Genomic DNA, 16,665 nt, shown 5'->3' with positions numbered 1-16,665 from the left:
ATCATATGGCCCGCGAGGATTGCGTATGATATTGAACAGGGCCTCTTCTCCCTCTCTGCCGGTATTGTCCGCCATAGGTTTTATTTAACTAGTCCAAAAGAAATATATTCAAATTACAATGCATGGATGCAATCAATTAATAAGGAAAAACTGAATCAATCATAGTACATAATAAGCATCATCAAATATAATCTCGAATACGTCGTCTCGAATAATAGATATAATCTCGAATACATCGTCTCGAATAATATATATAATCTCGAATATTATATATCGAATACATCACTAGCTAGCTAGCTAATAAAGATCGAATACTAGAGAGTAATCTAGGCGGTGGACAACCAAAGTGAAGGAACCATCACTGGATCATAGCTCGGGTGATCTCCCCAAAGAACCTGCCAGGTATTGGAGAACCTGACATCCAAAGCAGCCATGTAGCGATGGACGTGCTCGTCCTCCTCCCTGACATGGCGATGTACCACCTCCGGCGGGGCCGGCTCCCTCCGCACCGAAAGTGGCCCACGCGAACGCCACCAAAGGAGATGAGGGTCGACGACGGGACCCGGGGCCGGGTTCCTCACCAAGCGTCACACCCCTGAAGGTAGCACCTCCCAGTGCCAGCCTGGCGGAGCCCAGTCCCGGACATGGGTCCTCTGAAGCAGGACGTCGTCGTGAACGGGTCGACGTCGATGATGCGGGCCGGGCATCGTCGACAACAAATACTATATGTCACAAAAGTAAAGTAACATTTTTAAATGATGGATTGTGATTTCATATATGCAAATTCTAAATTTTATAACTAAAACTAACATTTCTAATATTTCTATAACTAAAACTAACATTTGTAATATTTCTATAACTAAAAAACATTTCTATATAACTAAAAAACATTTCTATATAACTAACATTTCTAATATAACTAACATTTCTATATAACTAACATTTCTAATATTTCTATATAACTAACATTTCTATATAACTAACATTTCTAATATTTCTATATAACTAACATTTCTAATATTTCTATAACTAAAAAACATTTCTATATAACTAACATTTCTAATAATTCTATAACTAAAAAATAGAAAGATTGCTAACAATTCTATAACAATGTGTGTGTGTGTGTGGTTGGCGGCCGGGGCAGGAGCTCACCGGCGAGGCGCGATGACGGGGGGCGGCGACGGGGATGGGGACGGAGACGGAGACGGCGATGGCGACGGGGACGGGGCGGCGACGACGGGGACGGGGACAGGGACGGGCCGGGACGACGGGAGGACGGGGTGGGACGCGGCGATGGGGCGCGGCGCGGCGACGGGGACGACGGGGACGGGGACGAGGACGGTGACGGATGGTGACGGGGACGGCGACGGACGGCGACGGGGGCGGCGACGAGGGGCGGCGCCGACGGGGCAGAGGAGAAAGAAGCAGAGGGAGAGATGAGAAACTGACAAATTTTTTGAAGTGTTTTCTTATATAGAACCCACCTTTAGTACTGGTTGGAGCCACCAACCGGTACTAAAGGTCTGTTTTGGCCAGGCAAAGCGGCGGGAACCGCACCCCCTCTAGTACCGGGTCATGGCGCCAACCGGTACTAAAGGCCCCCCCTTTAGTACCGGTTGGAGCCACGACCCGGTACTACAGGGTATGCGCTGCCAGGCGAGGGGCGCAGAAGTTTAGTCCCACCTCACTAGCCGAGGGGCACTCGCACCTGCTTATAAGCCCCGACATCGCTGCTGTCTCGAGCTCCTCTCTTAAGCAGGCCTTCTGGGCCTACCTCTGCTGCGATGCCCTGTTGGGCCTACTGGGCTAGTGGCCTGCATCCTGGCCCAACTATAATTTGGGTTTCTTGTCGTATGCAGGCCGCTGTGGCCTAGTAGGTGGGCTTTCTTTTCTTATTTTTTGCTTTATTTATTTTTGTTTTATATATTTTTGAGTTGTTTTTTGCTGTATTTATAGTTTCTTTGTGAATATTTTTGCTTTAGGTACAAAAAATTACAAACTTTCTATTAGTACCAGTACTTTACAAATTTGAATAGTTTAAATTTTGAATTATTTGAAATTTGTGTGAATCACTAATTTGTGAATAACTTAACTTTGAAAATAGATTTTTCAGTGATTCTTTTTTCTTATGTTTAATATTAGTGTGTTTTATCATTATATTCAATTTGGTAATGCTTAGGTTATTTAAAAAATGAAATGCCTTTGTAACGGATGAGTTTTCGTCCGAAACCCTGATACTTCGAAAGAGATTGTCCATTTTGTACACGAAGTGCATCCAGTTTTTGCGGTAACCCTCTCTACTTTGGTTTGTTCACGTGTAATCCAGTCATCAGACCGCTCCGGGTGTTTGGAGCGTAGCAAATTCTTGTGTTCATCCATATACGGAGCCACCAAGGCGAAATTCTGTAGAACTGTGTAGTGTGCTTCAGTGAGAGAATGTCCGTCCATACATATTATTTGTTCCCCTCCTAGCGTGCCTTTTCCATCCAGTCTGCCCTTATGCCGCGATTCAAGAACACCAATCGGCTTAAGGTCAGGAATAAAGTCAATACAAAACTCAATGACCTCCTCATTTTCATGGCCCTTGGAGATGCTTCCTTCTGGCCTAGCACGGTTATGAACATATTTCTTTAATACTCCCATGAACCTCTCAAAGGGGAACATATTGTGTAGAAATACATGACCCAAAATGTTAATCTCTTCGCATAGGTGAACTAGGACGTGCGTCATGATGTTGAAGAAGGATGGTGGGAACACCAACTCGAAACTGACAAGACATTGCACCAAATCATTCTCTAACCTTGGTATGATTTCTGGATCGATTACCTTCTGAGAGATTGCATTGAGGAATGCACATAGCTTCACAATGGCTAATCGAACGTTTTCCGGTAGAAGCCCCCTCAATGCAACCGGAAGCAGTTGCGTCATAATCACGTGGAAGTCATGAGACTTTAGCTTCTGGAACCTTTTCTCTACCATGTTTATTATTCCCTTTATATTCGACGAGAATCCAGACGGTACCTTAATACTGAGCAGGCATTCAAAGAAGATTTCCTTCTCTTCTTTGGTAAGAGCGTAGCTTGCATGACCCTGATGTATGCCGTCTTTTCCGTGCATACGTTGCTGGTCCTCCCGTGCCTCAGGTGTATCTTTTGTCTTCCCATACATGCCCAAGAAGCCAAGCAGGGTCACACAAAGATTCTTCATCACGTGCATCACGTCGATTGCGGAGCGGACCTCTAGGTCTTTCCAATAGGGCAGGTCCCAAAATATAGATTTCTTCTTCCACATGGGTGCGCGTCCGTCAGCGTCATTCGGAACAGGTTGTCCACCAGGACCCTTTCCAAAGACCACCTTCAAATGCTTGACCATATCATGTACATCAGCACCAGTACGGTGGCGAGGCTTCGTTCGGTGACCTGCCTCACCTTTGAAATGCTTGCCTTTCTTTCTTACGGGTGCCTGCTCGGAAGAAATCGACGATGTCCCAGGTACACATTCTTCTTACAATTAGGCAAATATATACTATCGGTATCGTCCAAACAGTGCGTGCATGCGCGGTATCCCCTGTTTGTCTGTCCTGAAAGGTTACTGAGAGCAGGCCAATCATTGATGGTCACGAACAACAACGCCTTTAGGTCAAATTCTTCCCCCATGTGCTCATCCCACGCATGTACACCTGTTCCATTCCACAGTTGTAAGAGTTCTTCAACTAATGGCCTTAGGTACACATCAATGTCGTTGCCGGGTTGCTTAGGGCCTTGGATGAGCACTGGCATCATAATGAACGTCCGCTTCATGCACAACCAAGGAGGAAGGTTATACAAACATAGAGTCACAGGCCAGGTGCTATGGTTGCTGCTCTGCTCCCCAAAAGGATTAATGCCATCTGCGCTTAGACCAAACCATACGTTCCTTGCGTCATCTGCAAACTCCTTCCCGTACTTTCTTTCGATTTTTCTCCACTGCGACCTGTCAGCGGGTACTCTCAACTTTCAATCTTCCTAACGGTCTTCTCTGTGCCATCGCATCACCTTGGCATGCTCTTTGTTTTGGAACAGACGTTTCAACCGTGGTATTATAGGAGCATACCACATCACCTTGGCAGGAATCTTCTTCCTGGGGCGCTCGCCCTCGACATCACCAAGGTCATCGCGGCTGATCTTATAGCGCAATGCACCACATATCGGGCAAGCGTTCAAATGCTCGTACTCACCGTGGTAGAGGATGCAATCATTAGGTCATGCATGTATCTTCTACACCTCTAACCCTAGAGGGAAGACAGCCTTCTTTGCTTCATACGTACTCTCGGGCAATTCGTTGTCCTTTGGAAGCATATTCTTTATCATTACCAGCAACTTTCCAAATCCCTTGTCAGATACACCATTCTCTGCCTTCCATCGTAGCAATTCCAGTGTGGTGCCCAGCTTTTTCTTGTCACCTACGCAATTCAGGTACAACAATTTTTTGTGATCCTCTAACATGCGCTGCAACTTCTTCTCCTCCAAATCACTTGCATAGTTTCTCTTTGCATCGGCAATGGCCCGACCTAGATCATCAACGGGCTCATCCGATGCCTCTTCTTCAGCTTCTTCCCGCATTGCCGGCTCAGCTCCGCATTACCGGCTCAGCTTCTTCCCTCATTGTTGTATCATCGTATTCAGGGAACCCATGGCCAGGATAGCTGTCCTCGTCCTCTTCTTCTTCATTGTCTTCCATCATAACCCCTCTTTCTCCATGCTTGGTCCAAACATTATAGTGGGGCATGAAACCGGACTCAAACAGGTGGACATGAATGGTTCTTAACATAGAGTAATTGTGACAATTCTTATAGCCAACACATGGACAAGGCATAAAACCATCCGCCCGCTTGTTTGCCTCTGCCGCAAGCAGAAAAGTATGCACACCATTAATGAACTCGGGAGAGCATCGGTCATCGTACATCCATTGCCAGCTCATCTTCAATACACAGCACCGAAAACACCAAATTAATACAATACATAAAGATCATACAACACTTAAATGCAACAAACAAATAACTCTCTAGCTAAAGAATTTAAATGCAACAACAAATGCGATCAAGATCACAACTAAGGTAACAATTGATCCAACAGCATAATGATACCAAGCCTCACTATGAATGGCATATTTTCTAATCTTTCTAATCTTCAAGTGCATTTTCTCCATCTTAATCTTGTGATCATCGACGACATCGGCAACATGCAACTCCAATTCCATCTTCTCCCCCTCAATTCTTTTCAATTTTCCTTCAAATCCTTGTTTTCTCTTTCAACTAAATTTAACCTCTCGACAATAGGGTCGGTTGGAATTTATGGTTCAACTACCTCGTACATACAAATATCTATGTCAACTTGATGGGCATAATTTGTCATAAACGTGAAATGCAATGAATAGTTTTAAAAGAGAATATACCACATCCGAATCATAACCCGGACGAGAGCCGACGGGGACGGATATCAAAACCATGGCACTATGTATAACAAACAACGTATGGGTAAGATAATTATATGAGTAACTATATATCCAGATCACACAAACATCAATTTTTTATATAAAACTTCATGAACAAGAGGCTCACCACAAGGTGGTGCCGGCGACGGGACGTTGCGGGCGATCGACGGTGGTTACGACGGAGATTTAGAAGGCACTAAGTAAACCGAACCTACATATGCAAACTAAGTGTTATTTTTGACCTCAAATTGCATATAAATCAAATACTAGCACATATATATAATTCCTCCCAAATTACTAAACTGAAAAATCAATCACTATATAAAGCATTGCACGAGCTAATCTAGCAATGAGAGATGAAAGGACAAAGTTGCTAACCTTTGTGATCATTTGAATGGATGGGGGCCTTCAAATCTTGACAAATTTTGGGCAAAATGTATGATGAGCTTGAGAGGAAGAGGGAAAAGAACAGAGAGGAGAGGGGAAAGGGGAAGAACAGAGCGAGCTTGGGTGGACGAAGGGTCTATATAGGCCGACCTTTAGTACCGGTTCGTGATACGACCTGGTACTAAAGGTGCTGGAGGGGCCCCGGACTGACAACATCCTGCCACCACTCACTTTAGTACCGGTTCGTGGCACGAACCGATGCTAAAGGTTCGCCACGAACCGGTACTAATGAGAGTGGCCGGCTAGCCGTTGGAACCGGCACTAATGCACACATTATTGCCGGCTCAAATTCAAACCGGCACTTATGTGCTTCACATTAGACCCTTTTTCTACTAGTGCCAGCCACCTCTGATATACCTAAGGGGTGACGGCCGATTGAACAACACACAATTGATCAAATCATCTACCACTTTTTATCTTTTATCTTTTCTCCTTGACCCTAGTTATTCTTCTTCCTCATTCTTCGTCTGTTCTTCTTGTTCAGGGCGGCGAACCTCGAGGCCCTAGGGGTGATCAGGTCGACCTAGGGCAGCCCATAGCCGCCGAGCGCCCTGACCGGGTCCCTCCCGGGCGTGTGGGGTCTCGGGTCCTCAAAAGCACCCGCTAGATTGCTTGCGTACCGCGCTTCCGACCGAGTCTCCTTCGACGTGAGCTGCGGTGCATCACCCCCGGCGTCGAGGGTACACGGTGATGTGTTCGTGTGCGAACACACTTTTTGGCGACTCCGCTGGGGACGAAGCTTTGAACGGTCTTATGAATACCCAATTCCCCTTTGTAGATGCAAATAATCCATATGTTGTTGCTGGATCACCTAATGAGCATAATGTATCGGCTAGCCCTAGTTTTATCGATCATGCATCTAATTTTGCGCAAGGGCCGATGCAAAACAATCTTCACGCTTCAAATTCTTATGATTTTAGCAACGTACAACATATGTATCCAAAATCTCATGCATCGGCAACCCCACAAATCCATATGCTGATGAACAACATGATGGGTTTGGTTAATCAATTTGAAACACCTCATGTTAAAATTTCCAATAGCATACAAGAAAGTGTTTCATCTTTTTATTCATCGGCAACTAATTTGCAATATGTGAATCCAACCTTGCCGATGGATGGGAGAATTGGCCATGCTACTACTAGTTATTCGGCTAATTACTCTCAAACGTCATATGCTACACCTCATGTTAGTAATTTTCAGCACCGTATGCAACTGTAGATGTTCATAATTCGGCCCCGCCTCTTCATGGTCATAGCCGAATAAGTGAAAAATTTGCAGGAATGCATGTGTCGTCATATAATACAGTAGCATATAATGCATGCTCTACACAATTTGATAATTTCGGCAACACTCACGAATCATTGCCGAAAGAATCTGAAAGTATTGCGGAACAATCTCTTCTAGAAGCGGTGGTGGCTGCATTAAAAAGAGCTTGGCACAAAACAACAGGATTAGTGCTCTTTGCCTTGAACAATATGAAAAGGGGTTGTTTCCTGATTATGCTGCAATAAAGGCTAGAGTTTTGCAAGAAGATGAAACTTCATCAATCGATAGAATTGGTGAGAGAGCATATCGTTATATAGCAGTGCATACACCTCCACCTAGTACCGCAGCATATTTTACACCCCCTACACAATTGCAAAATTTCGGCAACACTAACACTTCATTGCCGAAAGATCCTAAAAGCATTGGGGGGTAAACTAATCTAGAGCGGGCTGAAATTGAGAGGGGAGTTAAAGCTTTGGGTGATAGGGTGCAAGTACTTCGCCAAGAGAGAATTGATAGGGAATTAGCTCAAAGAAAAGAAGCCTTGCCAATTGATATAACCAGTGAAAAGAATGATGATTCGGAAACTAAAAGTGCTTCGGTTGAAAAAGTCGAATCAAGTAGTATATATTCCGAATCCATCAAATCCAAAGAGGCAAGCATTGTTGAGAAAGGGCATGGAAAGTATAGCAAGACAGCCATACTTGATTTTTTTGAAGTTAATGGAACCTACTTCCTGCCCTATGAGTTTCGTGCCATAGAAATTGAGGAGCTTCAAGAACAAGAACAAGTAGCCGAAGAAAGTTTGGTGGACAAATATCTTCAAACTAATGATGCACGAAATCAAGAAAAAGATGATGACAAGGCATTGGGGAGCTATCTGAAGGCGGAGCAAGATATTCTTCAAGTCACACCACCATCATGCTCTCCCAACATATTTGAAGAGGTATGTCTAGCAATTAATTTACCAGTTTTCAGATTTGGTCAAGACTTAGATGTTGATGCATATATTAGAAAAATCTTCATAAGAAATATTGAGAGACCAATGAAGAAGGGTAATTTATTTGTTAGCAATCAGATTGTCACAAAGCATATCGGTCAACACATTGCACCATTTAGAAAGATCGATAGCGAAAAATTATTGCAGCCAAGGCTTTCCCCATTGCTTTATCTAAAGCTCATATCTAATTGGGTAGCTTTGCTTATTTATTACTTGGCTTACACTTGGTCTCAATTGAGACATGTATGTTCTAACTATTTTCGTTTTAAAAATCTAAAACCAAGGTTAAAATCTTCTGAGAAAACCGATGCTAGTATAGTTTCTTATCCAAAGACATCGGAGATAGAGTGCAAAACACAATGCATAGCTGAATGGGGTGATGCAAAATCTGAACCATTTGTTTGCTTAACTCCAAAGCCGTTCTCACAACAAGATCGGCTAGAGAATAAAAGGTTTACCTTCAATTCAAGCATGTGTGATCAAATATTTGATTTGTTGTTGAGAAATAATTATATTAGCATTCTTGATCACCATGTTGAGCCATCTATCCAGGGACGAATGTATTGTAAGTTGCATGATTCATCCAAGCATAATTTTTAGGATCGCAACATGTTTCGTCAAATAGTTAAATCGTCCATTGATAAAGGACGATTGAAATTTGTTGAGACACCAAGAGATGACCAGTCTATTCTGATTGGTCCCGATGGCAGAAGGTTTTTCCATCGGTTGCTTCAAGCCGATCCATTTAAAGAGAAGGGAAAAACTGCAGGTGATGGGATCAAGCTTTCAAGTAAAGAAGTTGTTGAAGAGCATAATGAACATAATCTTGAGGGCAAAAATTCCATCGAAGCTGCAATGGAGACGCCAAGGACTAGGGGGCAGCAAGCAAATCCAATGATCGATGAAAGCGGACCAAAAGAAAACAAAGGCCGAAATAAGCACTAGTGTAAGAGATCAAAAATCACCTTCGCTGAACTATTGGATAAATATCAAAAGAAGAGTGAAGAGAAGAATTCTTATCAACTAAATCATGCAAAGAAACCAAGATCAACCCGAGGGCGCAAATATGAGGATCGGTATTGGCAAAGTGAGAATTTTAATGCAACATATTTATACCCTTATTTTGGACCGCCAATGCCAATGCCGCGGATGCCTCCCTATGCTCATATAGATCCATATCCATCATGGGACATGTATGATACAAGGGCACATTATCCATCTTATTTTAGACCATCTCACCAATATTATGCATCTCCGAGAAGATCACCATTTGAACAATCACATGTTAAGGACCGTTTCAATCATAAGGAATCGGTCTAGAGCTCAAGGAAGAAGAAAGAGGTGGTCAAGCAAGTTTGCCGTGTTAAAAGAGATGGTCGTAAGAGTGCAACTTCAGATTTGATCTCAAATGAAAAAGAGCCAATTAATGTGTTGACATTGGCTACTAAAGACAATGAGACAAAACAACCAATTATTGAGAGTTGAAGTGCCAAATCTGAAGAAAATAAGTTGAGAGTGCACAAGGCCAAAGAGGAATTGCCATTGGTCAAAACGGAATCACAGCCGAGATGCCTGCTCGGCTTATCGTATTGGCAAAATAAGAAATTACATAAACTTAGTGCACAAGAACTTGAAGAAAGGAACATGGCATGGGTTCCCCAAGGAAGTTCTCAAAATAAGAATTATGTGCAAGCTTCCATTACAAGAAGTGCGGCAAAGGTGAAGAATGAAAAGAGTGAAAACTATGAAGGACCAAGCCGAAGGTTTCAACATCTTTTGTCTACACATTATCCATATTCTTCAACTATGCCATTAACACCTATGCCATGGAATTCGTCATCGGGTATGATTGGTAACCCTCAATGGGCTTAGTTTAATCCATGGATGCAATATAATTTCTTATGTCATGAAAGGGTATTACCAAGTCACTATACATTTGATTAGCTACAAGTTTGTTGCTGGTCCAAAGGGCCGAAATACTTGATTTGTCATTTCATTTGTTTATGTTGGCTATATGTGCTTTGAATGAAGTTTACATGGTAATGGCTGATATTATCTATCGTCCTAAGAGTATGTCAATGCATGGCCGGTGTAGTATTCTAACATCGTCCTTAGTTCGATTGGAGAGCGAGACAAGGTACATGCTCATGGAAATTTATACGTATGCCTATATTATGATTTAATGGAGTTGAGACATCATGACCGATGTCATTGAATATATGCTGCATAGACCAATTCATAGCTACAGAATTGGCTAGTGGGCTTATACTTTGTTTGGATATGATTTGGCTTATGCATCTTTGAGATCTATCAGAGGCCAAATCATAGCTGATTTTATTACTGAACATCAGATTAATGTCATGCATAATATTAATATTAGCCTTGTCTCTCTAGTACTACGGAGATTATGTTTTGATGGTTCAATTCATAGCAATGCCCAAAGTGTTGGTGTTGTTTATATATCTCTTTATGGTACTATTTTTGAAGCATCATGCCTCTTAGAATATTTTTATGCATGATTAATCAAGGCCAAATATGCATTGTTATTCGGATTGACTCTTTTACTTGCTATAGGTGCTATACATATTGAGGCTTTCGGTGATTCGTTATGAGTAGTGCAAGAAATATCCAAGGGTTATCAATGTTTTGATGAATGACTTATAGTTTATCTTGGGGTATGTCTAGATGCAAAATTTACCTTGGGCTGCATTAAAATTGTTCATATATTTAGACATGACAATTGGAGTGAGTTGGCATAGCAAGCATCCGGCTACCATGTCTGTGATGGTGTATTGCACATTTATCAATAGTCGATGCTTATTCTTGCCAACATAGGTAAGGCCGAATTGGAGCTCACCACCTCGGCCACTAATGAAACTTTTATGCAGGCAAAGCAAGGATTGGAGGAAGTTCATTCTTGATTATCTGCAAAATCCTAGCGAAAGGGTGAATAATATGGTTCGGAGGATGGCTTTGAGATACTTATCTATGGAACCTTATTATCGGATTGTTATATAAGTTGAGAAGTTTTCATGCAAGTTGCATCAAGAGGCTCAAATAAGCAACGACCGATATATGACTATCGTCCTAAGCAAAGACATGGCCGATAAATAACTATACCCTTAGCATAAACTTGGTTGATACATAATTATTGCCCTGAGAAATATAAATGGCCGATGGAGTGTTGACATCGTCCTTAGAACAAATACATTGCAAATTATTTTTCGGCACGCAAGTTTTGCCGAAAAACAGGGGACCATCTGTTGACACCAGATTTTTGCACGATCAAGAATTTAATTAATATATAGCCTCAAATGGAGAAGCGATCTACATAAAAAAGTTTTGTATTGTCGATATGAAAATCTTTGAAGTTTGGGCCATCGTCATCCGATCACATCTCGAAGGCCGAAGTTGTGTTCGAAATACTGAGATTTTGTATTGAGAACACAACTCGGCTCATTATGCCCCCAAGACCACCTTGTATGGAAAAATGATCTACACAGATTGTCTTCGTCTCGTCGAAACGGTCAATATTTCTTTTGGACTCATTTCCATCCAAGGTCGTTTACCACCACAAAAAAGACCCGCAATGTGCAGCCAGTTTAAACCGAACAGTTTTGGAAAGTTCAGACAAAACCAATCCGAATTTGACTAGGGTTTTGGACGTGAATCCAAGCCTTTTCCTTGCGCGGGAAGTCCAGCCGCCTCTTATATACCTAAGGGGTGACGGCCAATTGAACAACACACAATCGATCAAATCATCTACCACTTTTTATCTTTTATCTTTTCTCCTTAACCCTAGTTCTTCTTCTTCCTCGTTCTTCGTCTGTTCTTCTTGTTGTAGGGCGGCGAACCTCGAGGCCCTAGGGGCGATCAGGTCGACCTAGGGCAGCCCATAGCCATCGCGCGCCCTGACGGGGTCCCTCCTGGGCGTGTGGGGTTTCGGGTCCTCAAAAGCACCCGCCAGATTGTCTGTGTACCGCGCTTCTGGTCGGGTCTCCTTCGACATGAGCTGCGGTGCATCACCCCCGGCGTCGAGGGTACACAGTGACGTGTTCGTGTACGAACAAGAACCAAGTTTATTTTGTCCAATGATCTTCATGAAAGTTTTTATTATATCCTTCTTGGATATCTATCACTTTGGGACTAATTTTCATGTGTTGCTTTTCACAAGATCAAACAAATATAAGTGAAGATCACGAGCATAATATTTATTTCTTTCTCTCAAAGTAATTTAAGTGAAGCAAGATAGAACTTCTTGAAAGTTTTACTAACTCTCAAATAAATCTAAGTGAAGCAAGAGAGCATTTCTTCAAAAATACTGAAGCACACCGTGCTAAAAAAAGATATAAGTGAAGTACTAGAGCAAGTCTATAGCTCATAAAAATTTAAGTGAAGCATAGAGAGCAATTCCAACAAGTCGTGACATAATTTTGGCTCTCCCGAATAGGTGTGTCCAGCAAGGGATCAACACTTAAAAGACAAAATAAAACAAGCAAAGACTCATATCATACAAGACGCTTCCAGCAAAACACATAGTATGTGACGAATAAAAATATAGTTTCGAGTAAAATATCGATGGTCGTTAGAAGAAAGAGGGGATGCCACTCGAGGGCATCCCCAAGCTTAGTTGGTTGCTCATTTTTGGATAATAGCTTGGGATGCTGGGGCATCCCCAAGCTTAGGCTCTTCTACTCTTTAGTCCTTCATACATTGTAAGATAACCCAAAACTTGAAAACTTCAATCACACAAAACTCAACAAAAACCTTCGTGAGATCCGTTAGTGTAAGAAAGCAAAACACTACTATAAGTATTGTACCAAACCAATTCATATTATATTTTTGCATTATATCTACTTTATTCCAACTTTTTTATGGCAAAAACTCAAGAAAGAAAACCATAGAGCCATCAAAATTAGCACACAACTCAAAGAAAACAGAATCCGTCAAAACAGAACAGTCTGTAGTAATCTGACTATTTAGAAAATTTCTGAACTCCAAAAATTCTAAAAAATTAGGACGGCCTGAGAAATTTGTATATTAATCTACTGCAAAAGGAATTGATATTTTATCGCTCTCTGGTTAAAAATGAGAATTGTTTTTCGCGAGCACAAAAGTTTCTGTTTTTTCAGCAAGATTAAACAACTATCATCCAAGAAGATTCTAAAGGCTTCATTTGGCACAAACACTAATTAAAACACAGTCATAAAAGTAGCATAATTGTGTAAACACTCAAGAACAGGAAGCAAAAAAGCAAAAATAAATTTTATTCACTGGGTTGCCTCCCAAGAAGCGCTATAGTTTTACGCCCTTAGCTAGGCATAAAGCAAGGATCTAAGTTTTGTCATCCTTGTTCTTAACCTTCTTAGAGGTGTTTCCATCATAGGCGCTACACCACGGTATTGTATTCCCTACCGACGTGTGTTGGGAAAGATGTCTATTACCGACCGATCATTGGTTGGAAAAACTCTCGTCAGACTGTTGGTTGGAAAAACTTTCATACGCTAGCAAACTATCGGTCGGGAATGCATGCATATTTGCCATCGAGCGGTCGGTCGGGATTTCTCCTATTCCCATCGAAACGTGAGTCGGTAAATAACGCCGACCGACTGCCTGTGGCTAAATGGGCCAAGCGAGTGCAGACGAATTTTTTTAGCGCTAAACTTTGGCCCAGCCCGCGAACCTCACTCCTCTTTCCCTTGAGGTACCGTGAAATCCCTAATTCCCCACCACAAGCCGCCACTTGCGCCGCCGTCAACATCGCGACGCTCACTGCTCTCTCCGGCCGGCCACTGCACCGCTCCGTCGTCCTCAAACCCTCCCGCCGCCCCACACCACCCATCCCCCACGAGCTCAAACCCTCTCCTTCACCAAGTTGCTCCATCCCCACCTTGTCACCAAGAACACCGGCGTCGTCGTCGTCCTAGGCACCAGGCAGATCCCGGCGAAGACCAGGCTCAACCTGTGCCGGAAGCTCTTGTCGGCCGTGGTGGAGCACTGCTCCATGCCATCTCGCTTCTCCACCTCTGCCCCCGCGTCATCCTGCCTCTCCACCAGTGCCCCCACACAACCATGCTCCCCGCCGTCGCCACGTACTCCCTGCTGCCGCCGCTGGCGATTTCCCATGGTGAGGCAACCTCTCTCTCTCTCTCACCTGACAACCGAATTCATCTCCCAGATCAGAACAAATCAGCACCGGTGGTTTCTTTCTTCTTCAGAAGGCCAGACTTTTGCCGTTCATATTCAAGAGACCATATCCATTTGACGTGCTATGACACTATGGTGAGTTTCTCTGCCTCGAGTCCTGACGGCCTCTCTCTCTCTCTTTGAAAAATCCTTCAACATTATGTTTCTTCGTCTGTGATTTAGTGCGCTGTATGTGGTTGTTCTTTGCTTAGAAAACAATTTCGTCAGATCTGTTGGTATATGCTGACTCGAAGTAATTTCAGTCTTAGATGAATTTTGTTCTTAAGATGTGGTGTGTCCAGTTTTTTTCTTTAAGTATACGATCGCTGTTGCGATTTAGTAGCTTGGAGGCTGGCACTTCAATTCAAAACTGGCGTGAATACCTAAAATGATAAAAAGAGTAGGAAATGGTGGCTAGCAAACATATATATTTTTATAAAATTTGTGAGCTGAATATCGAGGCAATCACTTCGATGAGTTTCTCCACCCCATCTACAGGCCCTCCTTATTTGTGGATGTCATGAATATATACAACGTCTTTTCACACTTTGGATTTTTTCTCAAACACTGATCATGCATGTTGATTGCTGAAGTAGATTACTTTAACAGTATTGCAAGTTGTTTTTACCTACATGTGACATCTGAACTAGCAGTTTTGTCTAGTACAATCTCTCTTTTAAAGCTTTGAATGATGCTTCGAATCCTGAAAGGTGGGTTATTATGCTTTGTTTGGCTATTAAGCCATACTTGCAGGACCAAATATATACACATGGTATAGTTATCCCTGCAGGATCATGCTTGTGTGGCAATAATACATTCTAAGGCAAACAAAAACATGAGATTATACTGATATTATATTATATATGTACATCTGTTGTCGCTGTACTGGTATTCCTATATCTTTCCATCTGTACAAAAAACAAAAGCACCAAATATATTCTTACCTCCGCTATGTCAGGGGCACTTACACAAGAAATGATATGGTTTCAGATATGAAGTTAGAAAAAATTTCAAGCCATCATCAAGCAATGGAGGAAGCTATAGATCCTGGAGCATCGAACAGATAAATCACGCTAGGCAACCCGCCATTTTGGAGGCATTGCCATGACACAACAGTATGGGTCGCTCGATTCTTTTACGACTGTACTTTTTTGGCTGCTGGCAGTCGGTACACCATTAATTGTTTCTCCACCTGAGTTGTACACTACCTTTTTATTTTTATTTAGATTCTTTCGGATTTCCAGTTTATTAGCTGCAAAAGGGGTCCAGTAATCTGCATTCTGCATAAAGCTTAGGCTTTAATTGATTGTTATGTCAAGTGAAATCATGCATGATAAGGGTTATTGCTGTTGGAGGAAACATTGTGTACAATATGTTTGGTGGTAGTTAAAAGGAGGGGAACATATTATTGTGATGTTATAGTTTCTTGGAAGTAGTTTCATCTATTTGTTTACAACATTGTTGGTTTGCTGCCTTTTAGTATTGGAGTGTGTAATCACACGCGTTCTTATATCTTCTAGGTTATTTCTCGTTTTAACTCCTCTCCTGCGGATTCTCCTAGGTTGCAGGCGAAGATGAACTCCTGATGGTCTACGCCGTCCTGCTTTGCCATGGAGGTAAACGAGCTGAAGTGTACCAGGGAATATGCATATACACCACACCTAATCCACCACTATTTTCTTGTGGCGACTGGCGAGGAGAAGATACAAATGCCTTCAAATCCACCACTTATCCCCACTACTATTTATTTGGCTATTTTTTGTCTCCTCTCTAATTATGGTTCTTTTGTCTATTTTTTATTATCTGCAGGCTAAGCAAACCTTGACTCTGGCTAGTTGGTCTTGGAAGCTGGAAACCAGTTCATATATAAGATTCATAGGTGGTGGTCTACGTCTCTTATTTCTACGAGTGCTCATTTTCCTGATCTGGAGCTATGGTATTATCTTTGGTTTCATCATATTTTCCTTCCCTGATTTTTATTGATGCTTGGCTATGTTATGGGATGGGACCTCCATGTGCCAGTATTTTTAGCCGATCAGTATGCGGTGCTGAAAAATTAATCTCTACATAATGACGTTGTGCACATCGAACTCCAAGCAATGTAAGAAACCTATCATTTGACTAGCTGTATGGTACATCTCATACAATTTCTAATACTATTGTCCCTATTAGTTGGATACTCCAAAGGGCAAAGTTAATGTTTTGTTCATCGCTTCTGTACCCGTTTCTTCATGTTTCTTCATGTTTGGCAGTGACCTGGGATTCCATGTACTTGATAGATACTTTCCTTA

At 42.3% G+C, this 16,665-nt stretch overlaps 1 long non-coding RNA gene and 1 pseudogene across 1 annotated transcript; one reads left to right on the top strand and one right to left on the bottom strand.

Annotated features, from left to right (window-relative positions):
• Positions 1-3,099: 3,099 nt before the first annotated feature.
• Positions 3,100-4,959, bottom strand: LOC125537992 (annotated as a pseudogene).
• An 8,904-nt stretch (positions 4,960-13,863) lies between these two features.
• Positions 13,864-16,424, top strand: LOC125537984. The gene is made up of 3 exons (XR_007296153.1): positions 13,864-14,315; positions 14,407-14,470; positions 15,365-16,424. It is a non-coding gene; the product is annotated as an uncharacterized LOC125537984 (long non-coding RNA).
• Positions 16,425-16,665: the final 241 nt, after the last annotated feature.

This window comes from Triticum urartu, chromosome 1 (genome assembly GCF_003073215.2).
Source record: "Triticum urartu cultivar G1812 chromosome 1, Tu2.1, whole genome shotgun sequence".
In the NCBI taxonomy this organism is placed as follows: domain Eukaryota; kingdom Viridiplantae; phylum Streptophyta; class Magnoliopsida; order Poales; family Poaceae; genus Triticum; species Triticum urartu.
Note: the sequence above shows the minus strand (reverse complement) of the source record. Positions and strands in the feature narration are given on the sequence as shown.